This window comes from Bos indicus, chromosome 8 (assembly GCF_029378745.1).
Source record: "Bos indicus isolate NIAB-ARS_2022 breed Sahiwal x Tharparkar chromosome 8, NIAB-ARS_B.indTharparkar_mat_pri_1.0, whole genome shotgun sequence".
NCBI lineage: Eukaryota > Metazoa > Chordata > Mammalia > Artiodactyla > Bovidae > Bos > Bos indicus.
Genome location: NC_091767.1, coordinates 88,066,811 through 88,093,219, shown reverse-complemented (window position 1 = coordinate 88,093,219; position 26,409 = coordinate 88,066,811). Strand labels below are relative to the sequence as shown.

Genomic DNA, 26,409 nt, shown 5'->3' with positions numbered 1-26,409 from the left:
AGAGAAGTGGGGAAGTCTCAAAAGTCTCTAGGAGAAAAAACTCTGAATACTGGGGAAAGTTTTCAAGTATTTAACACATGTGTTCAAATTCTTAAAAACTTTTGCTAAGAAGTACTTGGAACACTAAGCAAGTGAAAACCGAAGACAATTTTTAGTTTCTGGGAAAAAACCCATAAAGATTGTGTGAGAAGTGAGGCACTCTCACTCCAGGCATGGGGAACATTTGTGCCCCATGTAGATAATGTAAACTCTGTTGGGAGGGGAGGACCCGGGGAGGTGGCACATGGGGGTGATGGAGAGAATGAGTTCTCACCTTCCTTAGTTAACACGATACTCTAGAGTATTGATTAATCAAGAAATAGCAGGATTGTATGTCACATAAAAACACGGAAATAAATATCAGAAAAAAATCTTTGGAAGTTGAAAATACCTTCCTCTAAGCAGTAGTAGTGTTTTGAGCACTAGGCCCAACATTTTTATTTTTTTAATAAAAGCTACTTAGAACACTTTGATTTCACTCTGTGGACGTACTTTGCTAAAAATAGAGGCATGATTTTACAGCAGAAAGGCAAATAGAAAAATGTGTACACACAGCTCCCAGAGGCTTAGACACAGTAAAAGGTTTCTGGCAGGATTCTGTGTTGTCTTTTTCTTAGTGAGACAGGCCGATAGAGCTGTATATTTATGCTGCCAGAACTGGGAGGAAGCCCTTCTTGTTGCTTGGGGCCATTCCACTCCATCTGTCACCCTCTCCTTGAAAATGCTTTTGTGACAGGATGCTTACAGTTCTAGCACCTTGCCCTGATCATTCCTGATGTGAGTCACAACTTTGCCGTTCCCTGCAGGGGCGGGCGGCTCAGAAGGCCTGGGAGCCCTTGTCAGACAGTGAGAAAGAAAACAGCAGCTCTCTGTTAGTTCTGATAGAGCTGCCATTCTCCACTGGGGAACTTAATTGGTAAGAGATTGCAGGCTGTTAGAAAACCCAGGTCATGAACTGTTTGGCCATTATTTTCGATATCTACGGAGAGACTCCTAATTTCATCAGCCACCCCCCCGCCCCACCAGTCCCAACCTTCATGTTTGTGCATCTTGGAGTCTATACCCCATATTTTGCTCACATTGGGCTTCTTGGAACAGCTTTTTCCACATCCTCCTTCTTGTTATTCTCATCATGATGTCCTCTAACTCTCCTCCCATAGGAGCAGAGCCAATGCCAGTGCAGGGGAGAGGGATCTTTATGGCAACATCGAGTCTGTAGCCCCCAGCCCATGAACTGCCCCATCCCAAACTTGCCTTGGAAAGAGGGGAGATCCATAACACACATGAGAGCCACTCTGGGGAGAAAGAGTAAATGGAAGATGAATGCTGATGCTGGTTGGTGAGAGGGTAACACGCAGGAAGGCCAGGGGTCTCCAAATGGAGGAAATAGGCTGTAAGTGTCAGACATTTTTTAATCTCTCTCTTAAGTGCCAGGAGGAAATAAACTACTGGTGTTATATTTTTTTACCTTCTCCATACAAATTCAACAACTGTTGTTCATGGGGTTCCCAAGGCAAGAATACTGAAGTGGTTTGCCATTCCCTTCTCCAGTGGACCACGTTTTGTCAGAACTCTCCACCATGACCTGTCCTTCTTGGGCAGCCCTATACCACATGGCTCATAGTTTCATTGAGTTAGACAAGGCTATGGTCCATGTGATCAGATTGCTCAGATGGTAAAGCGTCTGTCTACAATGTGGGAGACCTGGGTTTGATCCCTGGGACAGGAAGTTCCCTGGAGAAAGAAAAGGCAACCCACTCAAGTACTCTTGCCTAGAAAATCCCATGGACGGAGGAGCCTGGTGTCCATGGGGTCGCAAAGAGTTGGACACGACTAAGCAACTTCACTTTCACTTTCACTTTCATGGTCCATGTGAAAGTTTCAAAGTCCATGATCAGATTAGTTAGTTTTCTGTGATTGTGGTTTTCAGTCTGTCTGCCCTCTGATGGAGAAGGATAAGAGGCTTATGGAAGCTTCCTGATAGGAGAGACTGACTGAAGGGAAAACTGGGTCTTGTTCTGATGGGCGGGGCCATGCTCAGTAAATCTTTAATCCAATTTTCTATTGATGGGTAGGGCTGTGTTCCCCTCCTTGTTATTTACAGCTATAGCACCCTGAATGTGCCCCGTCTCCTCTGATCTGGGAAGCTAAGCAGGGTCGGGCCTGCTTAGGACTTGGATGGGAGACCGCCTGGGAATACTGGGTGCTGTAGGCTTTTTGTCTCCCCTTTCCTTTGACTTCCCTGGTGGCTCATATGGTAAAGCGTCTGTCTACAATGTGGGAGACCCAGGTTTGATCCCTGGGTTGGGAAGATCCCCTGGAGAAGGAAATGGCAATCCACTCCAGGACTGTTGCCTGGAAAATCCCACGGACAGAGGAGCCTGGTAGGCTACAGTCCATGGGGTCGCAAAGAGTCGGACACGACTGAGTGACTTCACTCACTCACTCTCTCACTCACTCAAACTATGGTGGAGGTAATAAAGATAATGGCAACCTCCTTCAAAAGGTCCCATGCAAGCACTGCTACACTCAGTGCCCCCAACCCTGCAGCAGGCCACCACCAACCCACACCTCTTCTGGGCACTTGTGAGGTCCTTGTCTCTTGTGGGGTCCCTGCTTCTTTCTCCTGGGTCCTGGTGTGCACAAGGTTCTGTTTCTGTCCTCCTTCCAGTAGTCATGTATGAATGTGAGAGTTGGACTATAAAGAAAGCTGAGTCATAGCAAAATCCCTCTTCCAACAACGCAAGAGAAGACTCTACACATGGACATCACCAGATGGTCAATACTGAAATCAGATTGATTATATTCTTTGCAGCTAAAGATGGAGAAGCTCTATACAGTCAGCAAAAACAAGACGGGAAGCTGACTGTGGCTCAGATTATGAACTCCTTATTGCCAAATTCAGACTTAAATTGAAGAAAGTAGGGAAAATCATTAGACCATTCAGGTATGACCTAAGTCAAATCCCTTACGATTATACAGTAGAAGTGAGAAATAGATTCAAGGGATTAGATGTGATAGACAGAGTGCCTGATGAACTATGGATGAGGTTTGTGACATTGTACAGGAGGCAGGGATCAAGACCATCCCCATGGAAAAGAAATGCAAAAAAGCACAATGGCTGTCTGGGGAGGCCTTACAAATAGCTGTGAAAAGAAAAGAAGCGAAAAGCAAAGGAGAAAAGGAAAGATATAAGCATCTGAATGCAGAGTTCCAGGAATAGCAAGGAGAGATAATAAAGCCTTCCTTAGCAATTAATGCAAAGAAATAGAGGAGAACAACAGAATGGGAAAGACTAGAGATCTCTTCAAGAAAGTTAGAGATACCAGGGGAACATTTCATGCAAAGATGAGCCCAATAAAGGACAGAAATGGTATGGACCTAACAGAAGCAGAATATATCAAGAAGAGGTGGCAAGAATACAGAGAAGAACTATACAAAAAAAAAAAGATCTTAATGACCCAAATAACCATGATGGTGTGAGCAGTCACCTAGAGCCAGACATCCTGGAATGTGAAGTCAAGTGGGTCTTAGGAAGCATGAACAAAGCTAGTGGAGGTGAAGAAATTCCAGTTGAGCTATTTCAAATGCTAAAAGATGATGCTGTGAAAGTGCTGCACTCAATATGTCAGCAAAATTGGAAAACTCAGCAGTGGCCACAGGACTGGAAAAGGTCAGTTTTCATTACAATCCCAAGGAAAGGCAATGACAAAGAATGCTCAAACTACCACACAATTGCACTCATCTCACACGCTATTAAAGTAATGCTCTAAATTCTCCAAGCCAGGCTTCAATAGTACATGAACTGTGAAATTCCAGATGTTCAAGCTGGATTTAGAAAAGGCAGAGGAACCAGAGATCAAATTGACAACATCCTTTGGATCATCAAAAAGCAAGAGAGTTCCAAAAAAACATGTACTTCTGCTTTATTAACTATGCCAAAGTCTTTGACTGTGTGGATCACAACAAACTGTGGAAAATTCTTCAAGAGAAGGAATACCAGACCACCTGACCTGCCTCCTGAGAAATGCAACTGGACTTGGAACAACAGACTGGTTCCAAATAGGAAAAGGAGTACGTCAAGGCTGTATATTGTCACCCTGCTTATTTAACTTATATGCAGAGTACATCATGAGAAATGCTGGATAAAGCACAAGCTGGAATCAAGATGGCTGGGAGAAATATCAATAACATTAGATATGCAGATAACACCACCCTTATGGCAGAAAGTAAAGAAGAACTAAAGAGCCTTTTGATGCAAGTGAAAGAGGAGAGTGAAAAAGTTGGCTTAAAACTCAACATTCAGAAAACGAAGATGATGGCATCTGGTCCCATCACTTCATGACAAATAGATGGGGAAACAGTCAGAGACTTTATTTTTTGGGGCTCCTAAATCACTGCAGATGGTGACCGCAGCCATGAAATTAAAAGACATTTACTCCTTGGAAGGAAAGTTATGACCAACCTAGACAGCATATTAAAAAGCAGAGACATTGTCAACAAAGGTCGGTCTAGTCAAGGCTATGTTTTTTCCAGTAGTCATGTATGGATGTGAGAGTTGGACTATAAAGAAAGCTGAGCATCGAAGAATTGGTTTTTGAACTGTGGTGTTGGAGGAGACTTTTGAGAGTCCCTTGGACTGCAAGGAGATCCAACTAGTTCATCCTAAAGGAAATCAGTCCTGAATATTTATTGGAAGGACTGATGTTGAAGCTGAAACTCCAATACTTTGGCCACCTGATGCGAAGAACTGACTCATTTGAAAGGACCCTGATGCTGGGAACAATTGAAGGCTAGAGGAGAAGGGGATGACAGAGGATGAGATGGTTGGATGGCATCACCAGCTCAATGGACATGAGTTTGAGTAAGCTCCAGGAATTGATGATGCACAGGGAAGCCTGTCGTGCTGCAGTACATGGGGTCACAAACAGTGGAACACAACTGAACTTCTGAACATGCAAATTTAAAAAGAGGTTTCTTTTAAAATTCTGTGTTGCCTTGAGGACACCTGGTTCTACCTGAACTTAACTTTACTTAAATCTTGAGCTAACTAATGCGTTTTTCTTATGGAAATGTTTGTCTTAAGCTATGTTAATGAACTATGTATTTATCTTAGAGTCTGTCTTTAAGTAGGTTCTGCCTAAGACTCAGAAAGGACTTGACAAACCTGTATATTTTACTCATACATTGTTCTCCTAATCTATGTTAATGAAACTATATATTTACTCGGAAACCTGCCTTTCTTCAAGATTCATGTAAACTGTTTTATCCTGGGATGACTCATCTGGTGCCAATGTTATCTCAAAACGCATGTTGTGGATGAGGGCCTGGTGCCACTCTGAGTTTTGATACATCTCCTTTCTATAATTAACAGCATGCTGCTGCTGCTGCTGCTGCTGTGTCGCTTTAGTCGTGTCCGACTCTGTGTGACCCCATAGACGGCAGCCCACCAGGCTTCCCATCCCTGGGATTCTCCAGGCAAGAACACTGGAGTGGGTTGCCATTTCCTTCTCCAATGCATGAAAGTGAAAAGTGAAAGTGAAGTCGCTCAGTTGTGTCAGACTTTAGCAACCGCATGGACTGCAGCCTACCAGGCCGCTCTGTCCATGGGATTTTCTAGGCAAAAGTACTGGAGTGGGATGCCATTGCCTTCTCCGAACAGCTTGCTAGTAGCTATATAACATCCAGCTAAAGACTAGCAGGGGGATACTCTTTCTGCCCACTTCTGATGTCTGTATCAGAAACTTTCTCTATCTCTTTTATACTTTGATAAAACTTTATTACACAAAAGCTCTGAACGATCAAGTCACTGGCCCTGGACTGAATTTTTCTCCTACGAAGGCCAAGAATCCCAGCATATTTTGTGGTTCAGCAACAACCTTTCATTGGTTGGAGTAGCAAGACTGGATGCTCATGCTCAGGCTGGAGGAATCGAGCAGGTCCAGAGCCATCATTGCAGCCAACCAGGTGAGGGGTCAGTAAGGAATCCTGATACCTCATCTACCAGCAATGAGTGCACTTTCCTATGATTTCTGTGTTCTGGCTCCTTAAGGGTTTGGGGATTCCAGATCCTGGCCACCTTTCCTCCTTTTCCGAGACACCTAGTGGCCAATGCACTTTGCTCTTATCAGAGTAACTCTGCAGTCTGGGATGGGAAGGCTAAGGATGGGGCAGAGCCTAAGAACAACATTAAATGATGGAACTTTAGGCAAAGTGAACAATTTCTTTGAATGGCCTTTCAGAGCACTCGTGTGTAGAGTTCTTGTGTGCAGACCATGTTGTATCAAATAAAATAAATCCCAGACTTTTGGAACATTCAGATTTTCCAAATTCAAGCCTATTTAGTGAAAATAATAACACAAAACATTCTTAAAGGCTGTAGAGTCTGTGGGGGTTGGCTACTCTAGCAGGTTAGAGGGAATACACAGGACATGGGGTTCCAGAAAGGAGCTGACAGAAGGAATGGGTACAGCCTATGGGCAGGGTAGAACGTTCAGGGCTTCTGGACTGATAGTGATGTGGGCAGCTCTGTGCCCACCCCTGACTTCCACTGATCTTCAGCTTTCATGGACACTTTTGGTCCAGCCCTAGTCAGCTGTGTTTGAGCAGAGATTTGTCAGTGTGAGAGTGTGGGCCCCACAAGTGCCTGGGCAAGAGAAGCCTAAGTTCAGAGAGCCACCCCTGCAAAAAGCCTGAGGTTTGGAAAGTGAGCCTTGGGAGAAGTGGACCAGAGTGAGCACTGGCAGGTGGTGGAGCATGCCCACTCTGCAGGGCAGATTCAAGATAGCCCAAACAATTCCCCAAAGTTCCCACTTGCTCATCTCCAACCATCGGTGAGGATCTGTTTCATCAAGGTGCACTATAAGAAGTTTAGCCTGAAGCAAATCATATATGTAGGAGCTGGAGCTCTCATTGGAGAGAAGTGGACCATGCTCAGAAAGTATTCCTGGTGACTGGAGCTCACTCTGGGGAAAAAGGAACCATAGAACTATGCATAAAGGATGCTCATAGGACCTGGACTCACAGTGGAGAAGAAGCTCAGGAGATCACCAGTTAGACCTCTCAAACTTCTGGCCACATCTGAGCTTGCAGAGAACTCTGGGTGTGTCCACAGAGGTGCACTGGTGGGGAGGTCATGGAAGCATCTGCCTCTGTGTAGCCACCATGCAGGAGCAGGGGATATCTGGTAGTCCACTGGGGCTGCCAGATACAGACCCAAGGAAGGTAAGAATTTTCTCCATCTGTCTACCAGAGTTGTATGCTGCCCTTGGCTTCCCAGATATCAGACCAAGGAACACTTGTGGCCAGCTCACTCCAAACCATGCTGCTGCTAAGTCACTTCAGCCGTGTCCAACTCTGTGTGACCCCATAGATGGCAATCCACTAGGCTCCTCTGTCCCTGGGATTCTCCAGGCAAGAATATTGGAGTGGGTTTCCATTTCCTTCTCCAATGCATGAAAGTGAAAAGTGAAAGTAAAGTCGCTCAGTCGTGCCCAACTCCTAGCGACCCCATGGACTGCAGCCTACCAGGTTCCTCCATCCATGGGATTTTCCAGGCAAGAGTACTGGAGTGGGTTGCCATTGCCTTCTCCTCCAAACCATGCAGGGAAGGGTAATCTGAGACATAACCCTTCAACTTGACCAAGCTGAGCACAAAGCAGCATAGCATCATGGCACTCGGTGTAGGGGACTGGGCTTGGTGCCAGTCTTCCCTTGCAGGCCATGCAGTCTTCCTGCCTTGTCCTTAACTGGCATTTCCTGTTTGCACAGTGAACAGGGGTGTAAGCTAGAATGACAGCTTCCCAGAACTTGTCTCTGACTCCTGCACCATTAGACTGTTGCTCCTGAGTATCCTTTGGGGCCATTCCTTGAGAGATGAGGCCAAAGTGTGGGTGCTCTTCTCCTCTTACATGTCACCACTGATGAGAGTGGCTGGGCTGTGTAGATGTCTCTGACAGGTCTACATTATTGTGACCGCCACCCTGGAGGGTCGCCAGGCCAAAACTCTAAGGCTCTGAAAATGCAAATCCAGCCAAGAAAAAAAGGTGCCCCAGTGACACAGGCCAACCCTTTGGAATGTTTCCCAGCTTTTTCACTCAAGGGGTGAAGACTCCCAGGAAAGACAAAACCAGCTGCCAAGTGTTTGTATAGGCAGTAAGGGCAGGGGCCTGGGGGCCTTGGTGTTTATGGAAGTGAGTCTGGGGAAAGGAGATCAGGGGTTGCCATAAACTCCAGGCTTCCGATCTTAAGGAAATTTGTTGTACTGGTGAGGTCAACAGGCGAGCTTTGATCACAAGCATAGACTCCAAGATTGTTGTCTACAAAAGCGACTGATTCATTACATCCAGGTCTCTCATGCCAGCAAGGGTCAAACTGAGTAGGGTTGGAGAAGGGAGGAGAGCAGCCTTAGCACAGAAGTCAGTCAGTGCTCAGCCTTCCGCTGCATGTGTGTGATTTCTGCAATGCTCCTCTGGGATGAGTGATCTTTGAATTAGCTCATGAATTTGCAACACTTTCCTGACTTATGATGTTGGTTTATTTGCTGAAATAGTCACTTCTTTCTTGCCCTCCCTGGGGAAAAAAGAGCTGGGTAGAAGCAAGGCTTAGGTGTCACCATGTCTGGCTGTTAAGTCTTGCTTCCTGGGATGGAGAAAACTGGAGAAAATGAGAGGAACTCTTAGGAAAGGCTGAGGGCCAGACACCTACCATTGGTCACAAATATGCCACTGTAGAAATGCCCATCTGTTCTTGTCCTTTCTTCCCTGAAGGCTTTCTGGGTTCACCCCCCACCTGCTGCACAAAATAGGGACAGTTAACCCCCTCGGAGCTATTTTTATACACACTTCCTGTCCCTGGGAGTCATCCCACGTGATTTCCTTTCTTTGTTTGTCTATGGTACCACTGCCCAGGAAGGGTGCCCAGAGATGCAGAGTGGATATTCATCTTGGAAGTCATGAAACAAATCTTCCTCTATGTATCTCTGCATCCAGGATCTCTCTGCCTCTTGGGAACCAGCAGGTATCTCAAGACTACTTCATTTTCTGTTACTGAAGCCCTGATTTCAGTCTTATAACTTTTGGTGCAATTAGGTACATATTATGGACTCCTTTGTAGGCAGAGGGCCTGTGAAGTTAGGTCTGACTGATTGGGCATAGACTGGTACTAATCTACCACAATGCATTACTGTAGTTCATTCAGTCATTCATTTAAGCAATGTTTCTTTCCTGTCTAAAATACATCAGAAATTCTCTTGGAGAAAAAGGCCATGAGCCGATTCCTGCCCTGACAGAGTATGTGGTCCATTAGAGTAGCCAGTCTGTGAGACTAGCAGGTATAGGACCTCATAATGAACTCTGGGCTCCCAAGATGCTGTGGGAACATCCTTCTAGAGGCTGGTGAGATGGGCAGGGAGTTTCCCAGGGAGGAGCTGAGGGAGGAGAGGCTAGGCTGGGCAGAGGAATGGTTTCTCCAAGGCCCGTGGTGAGGACCGAGGAGTCCAGTTCAGCCGAAGGTACGGTATGAGGGGGTTCTGGGAGGGGAAGAAGCAGAGACACACACAGAGGCTGTGATGACCTAGTCATTTAAAGATGGTGAGGTCACAGCTAAGGGCCAGGAGAACCCTTAAAGTAGCATGGTAAGATTTTTGTCTTAAAAAAATCTGGTTCTTGACTATCTGGTCCCAGCCTAACTTTGAGGCTCAGTCCCTGCCCCTCCCGCCCACACAGCCGAGCAGGAGTTCTTTGACCTTGTACACTATCCTGCTTTGGTTACACTCTTCCCTTTGCTTGGAGTGAAACCCACTCATCCTTTGTGCAGTCTTTTCTGATCCATCCATTCTACCTACAAAATTTTGGGCTCTCATGGACCCCATAACCTATCCAAGACCATTTGTGGAACTGGACGGCTATATGGCTGCCTTTTAGGGCCACTGTGTGGACTCATCTTTCCTGTACCCTGGCCAACCAGATCACAGGGACCTAAATAGGTATGTTAGGAAAAATTATCCAAAATTTAGATAAGGCCAAGAGCATGACTGTATTTTCCTTCAGTGTCATGCTGAAGCTTTGTTTAATTGACCTAAAGAAGATTATTATTTCTCTTTTGTTATTATTGTCCAGTTTCTAAGTTGTATCTGACTCTTTGTGACCCTAATAGACTGCAGCACATCAGGCTCCTCTGTCCTCCATGATCTGCCAGAATTTGCTCAAATTCATGTCCACTGAGTCAGTGATGCTATCTAACCATCTCATCCTCTGCTGCCCCCTTCTCCTTTTGCCTTCAGTCTTTCCCATCATCAGGGTCTTTTCCAGTGAGTTGGCTCTTTGCATCAGGTGGCCAAAGTATTGGAGCTTCAGCTTGAGCATCAGTCCTTCCAATGAATATTCAGGGTTGATTTCCTTTAGGATTGACTGGTTTGATCTCCTTGAAGTCCAAGGGATTCTCAAGAGTCTTCTCCAGCACCACAGTTTGAAAACATCAATTCTTCCATACTCAGCCTTCTTTATGGTCCAACTCTCACATCCCTACATGACTACTAGAAAAACCATAGCTTTGACTATATGGACCTTTGTCAGCAAAGTGATATCTCTGCTTTTAAATACACTGTCTAGCTTTGTCATAGATCTTTTAATTTCATAGCTGCCGTCACCATCTGCAGTGATTTTGGAGCCTAAGAAAATAAAATATATATGCTTCCACTTTTTCTCTTTGCATTTGCCAAATGATGGGATCAGGTGCCATGATCTTAGTTTTTTAATGTTGAGTTTCAAGCTTGCTTTTTCACTCTCCTTTTTAACCTTCATCAAGAGGCTCTTTAGTTCCTCTTCCCTTTATGCCATTAGAGCGGTATCATCTGCTTGTCTGAGGTTGTTGATATTTCTCCCAGCAATCTTGATTCCTGCCTGTGTTTCATCCAGCCCAGAATTTCACACGATACACTCTGCATATAAGTTAAATGAGCAGGGTAACAATATACAGACTTTTTGTACTCCTTTCCCAATTTTGAATCATGGGAGTAACCCAGTTGTTCCATGTAACATTCTGTTACTTCTTAACCATATACAGGTTTCTCAGGAGCCAGATAATGTGATGTAGTAGTCCCATCTCTTCACAGTTTGCTGTGATCCACACTAGAACTGTGCTATCAACACCTGGCTGTTGAGCCCTTGATATGTGTCTAATGCCACGTGTCAAACTGACTGTATCTTAAATGTATTGGATTAAATAAAATATACTCGCAAAATTAGTTTCATCTATTTGTTTTTAATTTTCAATGTGGCTACTAGAAAAACTTATATTACACACCTGACTCATGTTGCATACTATCAGATAGCACTTCTCTAGAAGACAAGCCAATCGTCTGACTTTATTGTTTGCTCTTAGTAATGAAGAGCTCAAACACTGAAATACATGTTAACTTGTAGATAATTGCTGGTAGAGATTCAAATGATTTCCACCTAGAAGGAGAGATAGTTTCTGTTTTATTACCCTGTGGTATATCTACCTGATTTGTCTCTAACTTAAAAACTTAGATCCCCTAGGGAAGGGAACCCACTCCAGTAGTCTTGCCTGGAGAATTCCATGGACTGAGGAGCCTGGTTAGCTGCAGTCTATGGGGTCCCAAAGAGTGGGAGACAACTGAACAACTAACACTCCTTAAAATCTCAGTCCTTTCAATGCTCTTTGAACAAGCTTTGTCATCGTATTGGTTCCCTCTTTAATTAGTGAATTTAATTATGTATTTTACACATGTTCATTCTAAAAAGGAAACTATCTGGGCACACTGTGAAGAAGGGACCAGAGATGGACAGGTCTGGAGTGGGGTAGCCTGTATGTAGGGCTTCTGGCAGCGAGGCCAGAGTGGGAGGTCACTAAGAGTGGAGGGAAGTGAAGGGAGTCAGGAGGGAAAAGGGACAGAGCAAGAGTGTGGTGACTGTGCAGGAGGGAACTGGATTGAGCTGGGAAGAGGGAGTGAAGAGCGAGTCTTCATCAGTTTGTGGCTCCAGGTTGTTCTAAACTTGGCGTTCAGGGAGCTATTGGGGTCCTGGTCATGGTCCATTTAAATTCACACTTCTTCCTCTCTGGGTTCCAACTCCCACAGTGCTCTAAGGTCTCACCTCAGGTTAGGGTCTTGAAACAATGGTGAAGCCATGCTGGCTCTGAGCATCTGCCCCAATTTGCCTGTAAGGGAGCAAGAGTGTCACCCCAGGACACTACTCTGAGAAGCGATAGACTGCAATCCAGGGTATGAGGTTACAGGTTGTACCCCCAGAGCCTGAGTACCTGGACAGCAAGACTGTTACACACAGCCACTCTGAATCAAGGTTTGGGTTGCTTTAGGATTTTGATGTTTGGCAAAACTAATACAATTATGTAAAGTTTAAAAAAAAAAAAAAAAAGAATGAAATGACAACAGATGGCATTGAAAGGTAATTCTTGGAAGCCAGATAGGAAAGAGCACATACTGTATGAGTCTATTTATATAAACTACAAAACAGGCAAAGCTGATCCATGCTGTTCAAAGTCAGGAGAGCTGTTATTCTGGGCTTGGTGCCTCGAAGGGAGCAGGCAGGGGGTGGGGGGTAGGGGCTCTGAATGTTGAGTTTTTTAGCTGATGCTGGCTTCACAAGTGTGTCCAGTTTTGTGAAAATTCATCAAGTCATGCTCTGCACTCCCCACCTGCTACCTCCATCCCAACACACAGCTTCAACAGAAATGCTTTTCAAAGGACGACCGTGGGGCTCCCCTGGAAATGCTCACTCTGCATGCTGTAGCTGTGTAGACAGGAGAGCTGTCTGAAGGCGGGTTCAGGGAATCACAGAGGACATCAGAAGTTCCAATGGGCTTGTTGCTGATTTCCAAGCAGGCAAAGGAAGTCACAGTTTTTCTGAAACAATAGAATTTGGGGCCAAGTCTCCTCTTCTGAAAATTTAGCCCACAGAAGTTCTCAGAGAATCAAGCAAGGGATGGGTCTCCAGCTAGAAAGGGTCATGACTTCATTAAACTACAATTTAAAAACAGTGTCTTCAGAGGGAAGCCATGGTTCACTTCAAGTGGCTTGAAACCACCGGGAGGAGCACAGTGTTGGCAGAGTCAGCAGGTACCTCCAGGGAGCTGGTGAAACCTGCTCAGGGGTCCATGATCCCGGGCAAAGCTGCTTTTGCTAAAGGAGTCTCATTTGAATGGGGATGATCACACACAAAGACTAGTGCCTGACCTGCTGAGCGAGGGTTCTTTACCAGCCCGGTGTTCCTGGGATGCAGTGGTGTGTCACATGGCAGTCACACCTGCCAAATTTGAGTGCTTTCTGCCTGTGTGTGGATCTACGAGTGCCTGACTAGGAAGGTAGCACAAACCTCCCGGACACCCACATTTGTGTCTCAGAGTCCAGTGCTTGACTCCAGACCCAGCTGATGCTGTCCCTCTGCCTTCACTGGGGACCTCAACTCTCCCTACTTCTAGCTTCAGCACTGACTCCTGGATTGCTTGAATTCAGTTCCACTCCCAGGGACCTCCTGTGCATCAGGGTGGTGGGACCATTGGCTCTAGCCAGTGTCCAGGGAATAAGAGAGCGGACCCCTTGCCTGGTGACCGGGCATGTTCCAGATTCTAGCTGCTGTCAACTATGCCCTAGAGAACAGAGGATACAGGGTGGCTCCCCTGCTGATGGCAATAGACAGGGTGTGGATGGCAAGTGAACCTTGTTGCTGCTGTAGAGGTGCTGCGGCTATCGTTGCTGTGAGACCCCAATCAATCACCCTAACACCATGTCTTCCTCTTGACCCCCTAACCCCTGCAATGACTCCTCCCAGTCCTCCTAAGTTCACTCTGAAGCCTGGGAGGCCTCGCCTTTCTCCAAGCCCTCTCCTGCTCAACCTCACACTTAGTATAAAATCCAAACTCTGAAGTCTGGCCCTGCTGACTGGTCCTCCAACCACTGTCCACCCCTCCCAGGAACACCCATCTCCCTGCTCCACTTCAGACCAGGGACTCATTTCTGTCCCAGCCCTCAGGTGGGAATATTCATCTTCAGCTCTTATCAGGTTCCTCTGGTGACCATCACACTCCTTAACTGAGGTCCAAAACACAACCTCATTGGACAACATAACAAAAGACACCTTTATGCTTTCATCATTTTGGAAATCCTAGGATATGGAAGCTCTGTACCAGAAACAAAGATGAAGACAAAGATATGTATTTCTTATTATAAACCACCATATCATAGCAACTGTCCTGTCTGCCACTCTATCCAGCAATGCAAAGGCAGTGCTCAAAATCTGTCAGTCCCAAGAAGTCTATGGTCAGGGTAAGGGGCAGTGAGTTCCATGTGGTCCTAGGGTCAGAGGAGAGGGCTCAGGGTGTGGAGGCTGCTGTTGTTTTGAGAATTTACAGCTGGAGTGACCATGGGTTCAGGCTGGCACCACCTTCACTCAGCTCAGATGAGAACTCTGCTGAGAGCTGATGGAGAGAGACCACACCAGCATGAACCAGGAGAAGCAGCAGAATGGCCCTTCTGCTTCTATATCAAGATCCCTGATACACATAGGACCTTGTTAATTTCATTGAAGTGTCCCAACGACTTCATCACTAGGCATAGTTATTGTTCCCCTGGGCTTCCCTGGTGCCTCAGATGGTAAAGAATCTTCCTGCAATGCAGGAGACCCAAATTTGATCTCTGGGTCAGGAGGATGCCCTGGAGAAGGGAATGGCAATCCACTCCGGTATTCTTGCCTGGAGAATCCCATGGACAGAGGAGCTTGGTGGACTACAATCCATGGCGTCACAAAGAGTCAGACACGATTGAGTGACTAATACTATGGCTATGACTTACCTTACGTAGAGAAGAAAACGAGGGCTTGGAGAAAATAGGTGGTCTCAGACCCCATGGGTGGTGACCTGGGGAACTGATGTTTGAGACTGGGCCTGCTTATCCCCTGCCCCCAAATCCTTCACCCCTACTATTCACTGTGTTGACTTTCACTGTGCTGAAGATGTTCAAAAGCTAAGTTTGATAAAGGCTGGGCTCCCCTGCTCCTGTTCTGGGGACTAAGGACTTCTAGAAGGAGTCTGAATGTGAGCCATTTCTCTATAGCTCTTCTGAATAAACTGCCAGTTTTCCCACCAAGTATCTAGGACTTGCCTGGTGGCTCATTCAGTAAAGAATCCACCTGCAATGCAGGAGACCCGGCTTAAATTCCTGGGTGGGGAAGATCCCCTGAAGAAGGAAATGGCTACCCACTCCAGTTTTATTGCCTGGGAAATCCTGTGACAGAGGAGCCTGGTGGGCTACAGTCCATGAGGTTGTAAGAGCCAGACACAACTGACTGGCTAAACCAGTGACACAACTGACTGGCTAAACAAGTGACTAAACCACCACCACCATCATCAGTGATCAGTATGATTGCTTAAAATCTGCTTTGGGGAAGGACTAAGACTGCTTTGGGGAATAAACCTGTTTTGACTCCACTTGCAACCAGGACAATGGGTGAAGCCGGCCATCTGGGACAAAGTAGAGACCCCAGCCTCACACAGGCTCCCCACAGGTAGCTTGTCCCCATACCAGGCCTGTGCCAGGATGACCATAGAGTGGATGAAAATGGGGGCAAGTGAGACAGAGGGGGCAATGTCCTTTTTTTCCTTGCAGCTTTAGGACCATACTCATGCCTTGGAGGGAGGTAAAATTCATCCACCTCCACCTTTCTGTGGCTTCTCCCCAAAGGGGAAGTTCAATCCACTATGCTATGTATTTGACAAGGGGTCATAGCCAGAACAGACAAGACACTTTCACGTTTCCATAAATAAAAGACAAAAATCCAATTATAAAATGGGCAAAAAACAGACTTAGTCATTTATCCAAATGGACAACAAACATAATAACAGGTGCTCATCATTTTTATTCATCAGGGAAAGACAAATGAAGCCCTAGTGGTTCCCATTACAGGCCTACCGGTGCAGCTAGAATAAAGCAAGCAGTCTTTGGTACCAAGTGCTGGTGAGAGTGGAAAACAGATCTCTCACATGGGGAATCTGAACATACTAGATCCAATTTGGAAAACTCTCTGGCAGTTTCCAGCAAAATTCAGCACGTGTATATCCTGGCAAACAGCAACTGACTCCAAGGTGTATTCTTAGGAGAAAAGAATATGTATCTTCAAGAAAACTTGTTCAAAATATTCACAGAGTTTTATTCATTAAAAACTGAAAAGAACTCATCCATTAATAGGAGAACAGATAAACTAATTCACTGCATGGAACACAACACAAAGTTAAAAAGAAAAAGAATAAGCTACTGATACATGCAATAGAAAAAAGATGAATCTCTAAATGAAGGAGGCCAAACAAAAAAGAGGGTGCCCTATATAAGTCCATTGTGTGAAGGTTCAGAATAGGTAAATGAATTGATTGAAGCTCAGAGTGATGGTTACTGCTGGAGAGGGGATGGGGTGTGTGTCGAATGGGCAGAGCCATGAGAACTTCCTAGGTAGAAGAAACGTTGAGCTGGGCAACAAATGTTGAGCTGGTACTTACATGGGTGTATACAGTTGTCAAAATTTATGGAACTGTACTCTTTTTTAAAAATATAAATTTATTTATTTTAATTGGAAGCTAATTACTTTACAATATGGTATTGGTTTTGCTATACATTGACATGAATCCATCACAGGTGTACATGTGTTCCCCATCCTGAACCCCCCTCCCACCTCCCTCCCCATACCATCCCTCTGGGTCATCCCAGTGCACCAGCCCCGAGCATCCTGTATCATGCATTGAACCTGGACTGGCAATTCGTTTCACATATGATAATGTACATGTTTCAATGCCATTCTCCCAAATTATCCCACCCTCTCCCTCTCCCACAGAGTCCAAAAGACTGTTCTATACATCTGTGTCTCTTTTGCTGTCTTGCATACAGGGTTATCATTACCATCTTTCTAAATTCCATATATATGTGTTAGTATACTGTATTTTGTGTCTGTTTCTTCCACAACTGAAAAGACTGATTTATTGATGCATTCAGTATCTTGCCCAATTACTTACCCATTGGGTGCCTACTAGATAGTATGCAGGGCTTCCCAGGTGGCTCTAGTGGGAAAGAACCCGCTTGCCAATGCAGGAGACATAAGACACAGTTGGATCCCTGGGTCAGGAAGATCCCCTGGAGGAGGGCACCGCAACCCACTCCAGTATTCTTGCCTGGAGAATCCCATGGACAGAGGATCCTGGTGGGCTACAGTCCACAGGGTTGCAAAGGGTTGGACACAATTGAAGTGGCTTAGCACACCACAGCCAGATAACAGACACTCTGGTATTAAGGACAGGGAAGATTTCATAGATGCTCCTATCACAGGTGGATGGGATTCCAAGGCCTGAAAAGATGAACTCAGTCCTCTACCTGGAGACACATAACAAGGCAGTGGGAGTCAATCTGTGTTCCTCAGACAGGAGAAGACAAAACAGTCAACAGGGAGAGTGGGAAGAGGAGTTCTGTGCAAAACCATGAAGGTGTGCATCAAGGGCAAAGAAAGGGAAAGTATCTTTTCAGACAGTTTGGTCTTGTGATTGCACACCAAAGGCAACTGGAGGTCAGAGTACAAAAGTCAGAGGGCAACAGATCACGGCATCATGAGGAGCCTGTGTGCAGCTTTCTGTTTTGGAAACAGGAGGTGGCCAAGGCAGCAACATTACTGACCCTGTGATAGGTGGGGGCTGGGCTTACAGGCTGTCCTGCATATGCTGCTCATGTGCCTGCGATTCCCGTCATCACCTGCCCTACCTCTGTTTTGGTTCATGGAATCGTGATGGACAGACTGATCAGGAACAAGTGTTCTCTCTCTAAACAGACATGGGTAAGGGCAGTGGTAAGTAGCTTTGTCATCATTGCTCCATACAACCATCCACTCTACTATAAAGAGCTATAGTCAATAATGCAGAATATTTATTTATCCTACCAGTAGCCACATTTCGGAGTCAACCTTCATGGTAAGCCTGGAGTCAGATGGGATGAGTGTGGAAAAGAAGAGAATGTGCACTGACATCTAGGGGACTGCGGGGAGTGGTGTTCTCAGGAAACAGTCACTTTAAGAAAGGGGGGAGGACAGTTCACAGAAGAAAGAAGTGCCTCAGGGTATGGGGTAGTTTGCTGGTGATCAGAAGGGGAACACAGGGACTTTGGAGAGGGAAGGGAAGTTGGGCCCCAGAGCAAAGACAGTTCTTTCCTTTTTCAGGCTTTGTAGAGCTTTGACGAGCACATTCATTGGTTTCAAGCCAAGGCATGTTTCTAGTGAAGCGGCACCCAGAGCCCCGGGGTTTGCTCTCTGACTGAATTGTCCTCAGAAAGAGTGAGTGGACTGAGCTGGCCTGAGCACATGCTGGTACAAAGTGTTTCTGTTGACTAAGAACTCGGGTCATTGACCGCAAATGCCTGAGTTCATGCTGGCTGAGATGCAATTTGCTCTTATCGCAACTCATAGTACCAGTTACTTTATTTATTTCCTTATTTGTGTTTATTTGGGCTTCCCAGGTGACGCTGGTGGTAAAGAGGCCACCTACCAATGCAGTAGACATAAGAGATGTAGGTTTGATCCCTGGGTCAGGAAGATTCCCTGGAGGAGGGCATGGCAACCCACTCCAGTATTCTTGCCTGGAGAATCCCATGAACAGAGGAACCTGGTGGGCTACAGTTCTTAGGGTTGCACAGAGTTGGACATGACTGAATTGATTTAGCACGTTTGTTTATTGCTGTCCAAATTTAAAAAGACTTTGGCACTTAGAACATCTTCTTGTCTGAGATTGAAGCTCACTTTCTGTACTATTAGCCAAGTGTGGAGAAACATTTCTAAAAGGTTATGACAATAGGGGGAAATGACTCTGGAACGTTTTCTGTAAAATCAGAATGAATAAGTCATATTCTTACTGCACAGTGAACTGACTGGGATTGGGAGTTGTAACTGCAGAATCTTCTCTGTGGATGGGGGAAGACATTGTGAGACACACCGGTGGCTGGTGACGGAGAACTCCTCCAATCTCAGAACTCCAGTTTACACACAGAAATGCAGCATAAATCACCCTCAGGAGAAAGCAGATGGATGAGACCTTGAGAAATCCAAGGAAATGCAATTATCCACTCCCTCTACTCAGTGTTCAGTGCACTCCTCCATGTGACCTGGCTCTGCAGAGAAGCACTGAGTCAAGTATAAACACGGTAATCCCACACCCTCTGGGGAGGGCTTGTACCCCCGTGCTTAGCTCTGCATTAGTTGCTGCATCACACCCCCCATAGTGCTAAGTCTGGACATCCCTGATCCTTTGCTCCAGGGACTGTCCACATTGTGGGGAACCCTGATGCTCTAAGCATATAAGAAACAGGTAGCATTTGAAGAGAGAGAAAGGGAGAGAGGTAGAGTGATGCTAATACAAGGAGGCATATCTCTGTGAGATAGTGCAGGAATGTCTTCGGTGGTAGAGAATTAGATGGTTAGATAGCATCGCCGACTCAATGGACATCAATTTGAGCAAACTCTGGGAAATAGTGGCGCTTTCCAGGTGGCGCTAGTGGTAAAGAATTCTCCTGCCAATGCAAGAGACGTAAGAGATGCAGGTTCTATCTCTAGGTCGGGAAGATACCCTGTAGAAGGACATGGCAACCCACTCCAGTATTCTTGCCTGGAGAATACCATGGACAGAGGTGCCTGGTGGGCTACCAGTCCATAGAGTCACAAAGAGTCGAACAGGACTGAAGCAACTTAGCATACAATGGGAGATAGTGAAGGACAGGGAAGCCTGGCATGCTGTAGTCCATGGGGTTGCAAATAGTCAGCTATGACTTAGTGACTGAACAACATCTTCCAAACCCCAGATCTACAGTCACATCACCAAGTCACCATAGTCAGGGTTTTAGAGCCCACAAACCTGAACTCTGAGTTTGTTGTTTTTCAGTCACTCAGTTGTGTCCTGCTTGCAACCCCATGGACTGCAGCATGCCAGGCTTCCCTGTCCTTCACCATCTTCCGGAGCTTGCTCAAACTCATGTCCATTGAGTTGGTGATGCCATCCAACCATCTTGTCCTCTGTTGTCCTTTTCTCCTCCTGCCTTCTATCTTTCTCAGTATCAGGATCTTTTCCGATGAGTCAGCCTTCACATCATGTGGCCAAAGTATTGGCGCTTCAGCTTTAGCATCAGTCCTTCCAATGAATATTCATGGTTGATTTCCTTTTGGATTGACTGGTTTGATCTCCTTGCAGTCCAAGGGACTCTCAAGAGTCTTCTACAGAACCATAGTTTGAAAGCATCAGTTCTTCCATGCTCAGCCTTCTTTATGGTCCAACTCTCACCTCCCTATATGACTACTGGAAAAAACCATAGCTTTGAAGCTATGGATCTTTGTCAGCTTGCATATCATGAAGCCATTCCCTGCTGGCCCTCTTGTGTCCACAGCCTGATCTGAGAACGCCCTAGTCCAAGCTGTCCTTTTGGCCACGATGACCAATTGGATCCCACTGGATTGAGAAGTCTTCATTCTTTAGGTGCTGGTTGCACTGCTTGGAATCTAGTGGGGGCTGATGTTTCACCCTCATCTCTCACTGAAACAAGTGGACTGTCTTTCATCACATCTAGCAGAGAGCCATGTGTTTTCAGAGTTGGCAGCTGCCCAAGAAAGAAAAAAAAAATTAGTTGTAGAGGCAAGAGATCTAGTAGGTTCAAGTGAAATGTGCATTAGATGATGCTCAGCATCTACCACAAGGACCCGTTCCGATCAGTAGCAATGGCTCTTTAAACAGACACTTTCTCCTATGTCACTTCATTTTGTGGCCTTGTAAAGATAGTCAAGGACACTGGGGCTGGAGCAGTATTTCTTTTTTTTTTCATTTACTTTCTGACTTTTATTTTTATTTTTTAACTTTACAATATTGTATTGGTTTTGCCATATATCAACATGAATTCGCCACAGGTATACACGTGTTCCCCATCCTGAACCCTCTTCCCTTCCCATACCATCCCTCTGAGTTGTCCCAGTGCACCAGCCCCAAGCATCCAGTATATTTCATTATCAGTGCTGGTGCCCAGAGACGGTAACACATATTCACATGAAATCTACAGCTGGGAAGTGAAAGGCGAATCAGAGTCAAGTGCCAAAGCTGAGATCGAGAAGCTTTGAGAGCCCAGCAAGACCAGGGTGGTGGGTATCTTGTGACTAGGAGAACCACGCTCTGAGAAAACTGGAGAATGTACTTCACTTGCTCAAGATCACATAATGAGACAGAACTAGGACTGAGCCCAGTTCTTTAGAAACCCAGGCAGTTTCCACATTAGCTTGCGTTTGTGTGGTGCTTTATCATTCCCTGGCAAGTTTGCCCAGTCACCTCATTTGATCCTCATAGTAACACAAATAGCAAGGTGTCCACAGATATGCTTACTGTAGTTTATATAGAGTCTTATACTCCCAGTTCATGTTTCTTCCTTTTACTTACCTTTGGAGAAGTGGAAGCGCTTTAAGATGTCTCCATTCTATACAGGAGATGAAACAGATGGGACAGGTCCCTAAGATGTGTGCAAAACTGTTCTGTTTCCTAAAATCTTACTCTTGGGGACCAACATCATGGGCAACAACAGTTCTGCGCAAAGCACATGTGCATCAGAATATGGAGTTGAAGAAAAATAGGCATTTCGCTATCTCTGGGCACTAGAAACCACACACTGTTTACTCTTTTCTGAAACAGTGCTCATCCTAACCAACCCAAAGGTATCTCCAGCATAAATCGACACCATCCGTGAGACAAGCAGCACATCTCAATTGACCCATTCTCACCAAAGAAGGAGCTTTTATTCCTGAATCTTGGTTGTGACTTGTTGGATAAAGGACGATGTGTGTTTGGAAATAATTTTCCATCAGCTCCAAGCTGAAGTGACCTTCAGTGTCTTACTTTGGAGGAAGTCAAGTACTATGATGAAAATAACAAATGGAAATAGAGTATAATTTATCACTAAATAGGCCGACATGTGGAAAGATCCCTCCAGGCTCTTACAAAAGCAGGTGGCCTGGATTCAGAGTGCAGAGGACGGCAGCAGAGGGCCCGAGGAGCCAGGACCTTGCCTGTCCTTGAAGGAAGCTCAGGAAGCTGGGCCACCCAGCAGTTCTCCTCTGTTCGTCATACACCTGCCACCGAGGCTGCTCCCAACCTGGGGTGAGCATCTCGGACCCTGAGGGTAAGCACTGGGCAGGTGTGTCCATTCTGGATGACCTGTGTGCCGAGAGAAAGGCACATCCTAAGAACACATCTGGGGTTCTGAATGATCCTAATATTGAATATTAATTGAGAACATTTGAGAAGCTTGCAGTCTCTTCTAGATCTTCAAAAAAGATGGGAACAAAGTGGGGACTGTGGATTGAGGGAAGAGGTCTGCTCTTCCTTGGATGAAATATGGTCATTTTTAAAGATTGGGAAGTTTAGGAAGGTCATTGAGGTCCTTGTCTTGCCCTACATTTCCTCACTGATTCTTTCTGAGGTCAAGGTGTACAGGATGGAGGACTAAGGGACCCAAGCTTGAGAAGGATTTGTTTGAAGCACCTCTATGATCTGTGGCTTCCGGTTCTTCTGTCTGCAAGGGTTTGTTCAGTCATGGAACAGTTTCTTCTCTTGGATGAGCTCAAGAAGGAGGTGAGTGGCAGTCAGCAGTCAGACTCTGCCCTTGGTCAGTGTTCTGTGGGGGCAGGTCAATTGGAGTTTTAGCACTGTGGGCAAAGATTAATGTTGTGTAATTTTTGTTCCCCTCAGTGTTTGGCATAATCCTGGTGCGAGGTGTGTGCCCTTGTTCTCTGAATTTTTGTTGGGAACTAAGTGTGTCAGTGCGGTCCGGAACATTCATGATAACCTGTCTTCAGTTTTTCTTTTCTTCCAGATTAGATTATTTGGGCCTTTTTTTTTGGCGGGGCGGGGGTGGGGGGGACATGCATTTTACTTTCCCTCTGCTTTTTTCCATCTTCTGCAGAAAGTTTGAATACATGGCATGTCAATTGGGGATTATAATACTTTTCATGATCTTGAGGAAAAATATTGAGAAAAAAGTGGAGAACTGAATTAAACTCTACAAATCAAGGCTGGGAAGGTTAGAAACAGACATTTCTCTTTGCTTTCTCTCCCTCTCTGACTGAAGGGTCAGAGCTACTGGGTCATATATCTAAATAGTCATGTTTCTGTTTTAATAATCTTCCCACCCATAATCTGGAACACAGGGCTTCCCTGTTGGCTCAGACGGTAAAGAATCTGACTGCAATGCAGGAGACTTGGTTTCGATCCCTGGATTGGGAAGATTCCCTGGAGAAGGGAATGGTTACCCACTCCAGTGTTCTTGCCTGGAGAATCCCACAGACAGAGGAGACTGGCAGGCTACAGCACGTGGGGTTGCAAAGAGTCAGACACAGCTGAGCAACTAAGAGTTCTCTCCATTTATAGGAGTGTCTCCTGGAGGAAGAGAAGAATGAATGGAATGCAGACCTCATAAAATGCATGAGACTTCTCCTTTTTCTTCTCTCAGCCTATTGAAGTCCTCTCATCTTCTCAAAAACAGTCAAGACAGCTCTGTAACTTGAAGCTGTGGAAAGCTCTGGGATGGGGCAGTTGCTATGGTCCTTAGCACTTTGTTATCAGATCTGATCAAGTGCTTGGCTCATCCCTCTAGTCTTCTTTGAACAACTCCCTGATGGTCTGCTTTCAACCCCCACGTCTGCAACCTGTGACAGACAGTCTCTTCCTGCTCAGTCACTCAATCATGTCTGCCTCTTTATGACCCCTTGGGCTGTAGCCTGCTAGGCTCCTCCGTCCATGGGACTTTTTCGGCAAGAATACTGGAGTGGGCTATCATTTCCTTCTCCAGGAGATCAAACCTGCATCTCCTGTGTCTCTTCTGCTTTGCAGATGGATTCATTACCCACTGAGCCATTCGGGGAAGACACCAGGGTGATCCAATAACCCTCACTATCTGGTATTCACACTTCTCAATATTTTTCCATTTGAGTGTGGGCAGAACCTGTGGTTTGCTTCTAACAAATAGAATGTGGCAAATTGGGATGTCTTCTGAGATTAGCTTGTAAAAACAGTGACTTACATCTTGTTCTCCCTCTCAGTCTTCATAACTTGCTTGCTAGACATGCCAGCATCCACATGAGTAATCTCGGGTGCTGATCCTTCCTAAAGTGAGCCTTGCAGTGACTGCAGCCTGTGTGAGACCCTGCATCAGAGACACCCCGACAGCCATGCCCTGAATCCTGCCCCACAGGCACAGCAAGATAATAAATGTTGTTGTTTTTGATCACTGAGTTCTGGAGGCACTCTTTTATGCAGGATAACTAATAGAACCCCCTATAGATCCTTTTCTTCAACTTTTCTGAACAGTTCTTGATAGCGGTGTCTTGGAGCAGGGGCTTGCTTAAAATACACACATTTGTTGCTACCCTCAGAGACTCCATTTGGATGGAGTCCCTGAAATCTCTCTTTTAAACAAGTTTCCTGGGGCTACTGAAAAGAGCAACATTGAGAAATGGTGCCCAAATGCCTTCTGGAACTGCTGTGATTGTTCTGAGTACCAAGGGTAGAGACCAGCTTCATTTATGGTCATTCAATGTGATCTATGAAGTAGTTCCTAGCAAAAGTACCATGTCACTGTCATGGGTTATATTTTTAAAGGAGGCTGCAACAATGTCTTCTGTCACACATGCTCTTCTATAAGGTGAACTTGACTCTTCTCCTGTCCAGAGGCTGAGTCTGATTCTCACTCTTGATCTAGGCTGGTCTCATGACTCTCTTGTGACCAATGGAATATGATGGAAGTGAGGCTGTGTGACTTCCAAGGTGAGGCCAGCAAAGCCATGCCTTCTGTCCGGTTCCTTGGGGACCCAAGCTCTACAGGAAGTCAGACTCCGTGAAAGTAGTATGATTATGCCAAGACCACCATGCCAGACAGGCCATGAGTGCACACTTTAGTTGACAGCCCAGTTCAGCTGTCACTCAATAGCCAACATCACCGGCCAGCCGTGTGAATGAGCCTTCATGAATGGCCAGCTTAGGAAGCCTTTGGATGACACCTGACTTTGGCCCCAAAGAGACCTTATCTTTTCAAACTTCTGACTTGGAAATCATGGTGGCTTTAAGCAGGTAATTACTTTGTCACACAGCTATAGCTGAATACTACTCAAGCTGGAAATACAGATTAAAAAGCTGTTCTCTGCTCTCAGCTTAATAATTAGAACTATGGAAAGACAGACCTAAAATCAAATAAAATGATTGTGATTTCCTGGGGACCATGTACAGAGATAGAGGAAGCAAAGGAGAATGAATCTGAAAGAGAAAAGTCATACTGAGCACTTGAGCTGAGGTTTGCCACAACCCGAGTCCAGGGGCAGCACCTGTAGATGCATCAGATCAGTCTCTCAGTCATGTACAACTCTCTGCGACCCCATGAATCGCAGCACACCAGGCCTCCCTGTCCATCACCAACTCCTGGAGTTCACTCAGACTCACATCCATCGAGTCAGTGATGCCATCCAGCCATCTCATCCTCTGTCGTCCCCTTCTCCTCCTGCCCCCAATCCCTCCCAGCATCAGAGTCTTTTCCAATGAGTCAACTCTTTGCATGAGGTGGCCAAAGTACTGGAGTTTCAGCAGTTCTAATGAGGTGGATGAAACTGGAGCCTATTATACAGAGTGAAGTAAGCCAGAAGGAAAAACACCAATACAGTATACTAACGCATATATATGGAGTTTAGAAAGATGGTAACGATAACCCTGTATACGAGACAGCAAAAGAGACACTGATGTATAGAACAGTCTTATGGACTCTGTGGGAGAGGGAGAGGGTGGGAAGATTTGGGAGAATGGCATTGAAACATGTGAAACGTCATGTATGAAACGAGATGCCAGTCCAGGTTCAATGCACGATGCTGGATGCTTGGGGCTGGTGCACTGGGACGACCCAGAGGGATGGTGTGGGGAGGGAGGAGGGAGGAGGGAAGAGGGTTCAGGATGGGGAACACATGTATACTAATTAAATAATTTTCTATTATTAAAAAAAATATAAATAAAATAAGGAAAAAAAGAAAAAAAAGAAAAAAAAAAAAAGAGTCTTCTCCAACACCACAGTTCAAAAGCATTAATTCTTCGGTGCTCAGCTTTCTTTATAGTCCAACTCTCACATCCACACATGACTTATGTAAAAGCCATAGCTTTGACTAGACAGACCTTTGTTGACAAAGCAATGTCTCTGCTTTTTAATATGCTGTCTAGGTTGGTCATAATTTTTCTTCCAAGGAGCAAACGTCTTCTAATTTCATTATTTGTGATAGTTATGTTCCAATAAAGTCACCACAATCATGGTAT

General features: G+C 45.5%; 1 pseudogene; it reads left to right on the top strand.

Annotated features, from left to right (window-relative positions):
- The first annotated feature begins 2,135 nt into the window (after positions 1-2,135).
- On the top strand, positions 2,136-2,254 carry LOC139184737 (5S ribosomal RNA; annotated as a pseudogene).
- Positions 2,255-26,409: the final 24,155 nt, after the last annotated feature.